Below are 4,249 nucleotides of genomic sequence, written 5' to 3'. Positions count from 1 at the left end.
GTTAAAAAATATTCATACACGTCAATGTGTACGCCTGTCAAGACGCTGAGAACAAGAGCTTGGAGACATCCTGTCCAGGCAGTGGTGGAGGATGGCAGCACCCTCACACCCGCCTGTCCTTGGACGTGGGGTGTGGGGGAGTCCTGGCTTTCATCTTGAGCAGAGCCCAGCTTCCTAGTTCATGTTCGACTCCATTCTCTAAAATCTGTGCCGAGTCTTAGACTGCGCGGGCGGGAAGCACAAACGTTCAACTTGTATGCAAAAAGGTATAAAAACAACTAGAATATAAAAGTTTTGGTAATATAAGGTCATCTGTTCAAGTCCACCTTGGAAACCTGTAACAGATATTTAAATGCTACATGAAAAGGCATCTTTAATATACTTTTTAAAAACATTTGAAGTAATTTAGCTAAGAGTGTGTGTAAAAAAAAATCATTTCCCTTTGAGGGCACTTTGTCCTTTGAAGTAGGCAGGGAGGCAGGGAGACAGGGAGGCAGGGAGGCCACATGGTTAATGCTTCAGTCAAGGGTAGGTCTCGATGGAGGCCTTGTTGTGGTCCCCATAGTCGTACAGGAGCTCCTACCCAGCTGCAATGTCTCTGGAGGCGATGAGGATGAGGTGAGGCACTCCATCGATGGCGTGCAGTTTGGTCTGGCAATTCCCACACTTACAGTGATTGATCAGCCTCCCCGGGCGGTTCCTTTCACGAGTGGCATCCACGCAGTAGGTTTTGTTCAGATACTGAAAATAGTACATGTAGCAGCCTTTGGAGGGGTCTTGTGCATACAGAGCATCCCGCTTCTTGGCATCGGTGATCTCAATGAGGTCCCCATGATACTCGACCACAAAGTCTGCCTGGGAGAACTGCTTGGTGGCAATCACACCCCTGCCTTTTCCATCAGTGAGATCAATCTTCATGCCTTCTTCCTTCCTGCTCTCAATCAGCTCATCAATTTTTTGCCTTTCTTCAGACTGCAGCTCAGCTTTGCTCTTCCTGGAGCTCCTTCGCACCGGGTAAAAATCCCTGAGTTTTCTATTTTGCTGTGTTTTCCCTTGAGACTTTTTCCGAGGGGCTTTTCGGGGCCTGCTTGGCAACCACTGTATTGGTAGGATCACATGATGGGGGTGGAGTTTTTGGAGGTTCTGCTGCTTCAGATTTTTGGTTTGGAAAAGGTGCCAGGGGACCTCTCCTGGCGTCTTTGATCTACAGAAAGCAAGAAGAGAAAAGGAATGCCCGGAATACGATCCGAAGCTCCATGAAGTCCGATGAATAAAGTTGATTCTTTAAAAATAAAATTTAACATTCTTTAAAAATACCCATTATGGGCAATTCAGACTTTAGGAAGACCCACCTTCTAATTTTGTTGACCTCATTTTATCAGTCCCCAAGGACTCCACTCCATCACTAATTTCTCCCTTTACGCCTAGTTTTTTACTTCTTTCTTTCTTTTTTTAACCTTGGTTTTATAGCAGATAGGGACTGTTGAAAGATCCACATTTATGGGTGCCAGAACCCAAATGCTACATCTACAACACAATCCCTACAAGTAGGGTTCAGGGAACATCATGGAAACAGAAAGAGTGTAAGAGCTGGGGGACCAGCTTGACTGCTGCGAGATAGTGTCTCCTTTTTTTTTTTTCTTCTTTTATTTGCATTAAAATGATTAGTAAGATGTTTCTAAGTCATTAGAATGAGACTTCATTTCTAACACAAACTTACAAACCCATCTCTAAGTGCAGCTCATATTTAACGAAAAATTTTAATGTATGTGGTGTTTTGTTCCAATTTGCATTTAGAATCCAATTTGTATCAATTGAATGGAATTATGTTTTACATTTCTTATTTCATTTGATTTATTTTTAGTTTTTATTTTTTTGAGAATTTCATACATGTGTTCACTGTATGTACATAATTTCCATTCTCCTCTGTTTTCCAGTTCAACTGGTTCTGTATGTTCCCTACCCTTTTTCTAATTTATGACCTCTTGTAGTATAATTTTTACTATATATATTTATTATATAATAACCTACTGAGTCCAATTAGTATTGCCTGTATGCACATGTGTTTAGAACTGACCACTACTAGATGACCTATGGGGTAGTGTTGTCTCTGGAGAAAACTCAATCTCCCTACTCCAGCAGTCATTGATTGCCTGATGGACTTCATCTAGGGGATGAAACTTGTGAAGTTTTCTCCCATCTACACTGGCATGTTGGCTGGTGTGGTCATTGTTTAGGTCTTGTGCTGGTAGACATATTATTGAGATTTTTTGGTGTAGCTTCCCTAACCTTTCTAAAAGATCGGATATACAGTAGGCAAATCCTGGTCCTCTGGCTCTTACAGTTTTCTGCTTCCTCTTCCACAATGTCCATGAGCCTTTGGTCTAGAAATTGTATTGCAGATATACCAGTTGGGATTAGGCACCTCATAATTGTGGATCTCTTAGTAGCCTTTGTCTGTTGCAAAAAGAAGCTTCTTTGATGAGGGATGAGAGCTACACTCATTTGTGAGTAGAAGGATAAATATTTAGAAAATAGTTGGAAGTGATAGTGATTTAGAAAAAATGGCAGTAGTATGTTCTACTCTAGGGTCTATGACCTCTTCAGCCACAGGATTTTGTCTGGGTTTACAGTACGAGACATAAGTTTCTCCCTATTGAGTGGGTCTTAAGTCCAATTAGACAGATGCTAGTTACTCAAGAGATATTAGTGCTATTATTGCATCATTGAAATACCCTGATTAGCTAGTCATTGTTTTGTTTCACAGGTTTTACAGTTGGGTAGAAAAGTTTACCTCTTGGCTGGCTGCATCTAACCTAGAAACGCTAAGAGAGCTAGCCACCAGGGAGGCTTCCATCTCAGTACCATCTCAATTCTTCAAAATCCTTCTGGGATGTAACCAAAGAAAATGACAATATCCTATATTCATTATGGAGGGTCTCAGACTCCCATGGCAAACAATGGGAAGGGAGTGTCTCTTTACCTGGCACTTGATGCTTCAGTTAGACAGATTGCCTTAGATATTTTTTTTTATTGCTGCTATGAGACATTATAACCAAGGTAACTTATAAAAGAAAGCATCTAATTGGGAGCTTGATTATAGTTTCAGAGGGTGCGTCTGTGATCATCAAGGCAGGCATGGCTCTGGAATAGTAGCTAAGTATGAGTTTATATCTTATCATCAAGCTGGAGGAGAGGTGAAAGGGAGGGATCGAGAGGAGAGAGAGAGAGAGAGAGAGAGAGAGAGAGAGAGAGAGAGAGAGAGAGAGAGAGAGAGAGAGAGAGAGACAGAGAGACTGGCATGGGGTTTTGAAACCACAAAGCCTACTCCCAGTAACACACATCCTCTATCAGAATCTTTCTCAAAACAGTTCCACCAACTAGAGAGCAAGTATTCAAAATATAACAGCCTAGGAAGGCTCATTTAAACCACCACACAGCCTGTGGCTCCTGGTGATCATTATCACCCTGTGTAGGGTAAATCCATTTAAGCTGAGTACACATAGATTAGCATACATACATACATACATACACACACACACACACACACACACACACACACACACACACACACACACACACAGTTTTTTTGAGACAGGTTTCTCTGTAGCTTTGGAGCTTGCCCTGGAACTCACTCTGTAGACCAGGCTGGCCTTGAACTCACAGAGATCCACTATCTCTCTCTCCCGAGTGCCAGTATTAAAGGTGTGGGCCACCACTGCTTGGCACATTTTAAAGTAGGCTTATAAAATAGTGGCTTCATTTTTTCAAACATCCTTACTGTTACTTACTTATCTATCCTGTATCCCTCTCCCCTTTTAATACTTTTCCTGCCCCTCCCACAGAAGTCCATCTTCTCCCCTCTTCCTTAAGGTGTCTTACTAAGCCCTCTAAATCTCCTCCTCCTCACTCCCACCCACCCTGGTCCCTTGGTACTCTCCTCTCTTCATGGGTTCTCCAAATACTCAAGGCTAAAAGAACCAGAGCTGAGAGACACAAATCAGAGAATGGGGTTGTAATTCTGGGTCAGAGTTACCTTACTAACTATACTTTCTAGTTCAATCCCTTTGTTTGCTATTTTTATTTATTTATTTTATTTTTATTATTATTATTATTATTATTATTATTATTATTATTATTATTATTTTGGTTTTTTGAGACAGGTTTTCTCTGTGTAGCTTTGTGCCTTTCTTGGAACTCACTCTATGTAGGCCATACTGGCCTCGAACTCAGAGAGATCCACCTGCCT

General features: G+C 41.6%; 1 pseudogene; it reads right to left on the bottom strand.

Annotated features, from left to right (window-relative positions):
- Nucleotides 1–510: 510 nt before the first annotated feature.
- LOC118596185 lies at nucleotides 511–2,857 on the bottom strand (annotated as a pseudogene).
- Nucleotides 2,858–4,249: the final 1,392 nt, after the last annotated feature.

The sequence above is a fragment of the Onychomys torridus genome, chromosome 15, assembly GCF_903995425.1.
Source record: "Onychomys torridus chromosome 15, mOncTor1.1, whole genome shotgun sequence".
In the NCBI taxonomy this organism is placed as follows: Eukaryota; Metazoa; Chordata; class Mammalia; order Rodentia; family Cricetidae; genus Onychomys; species Onychomys torridus.
Note: the sequence above shows the minus strand (reverse complement) of the source record. Positions and strands in the feature narration are given on the sequence as shown.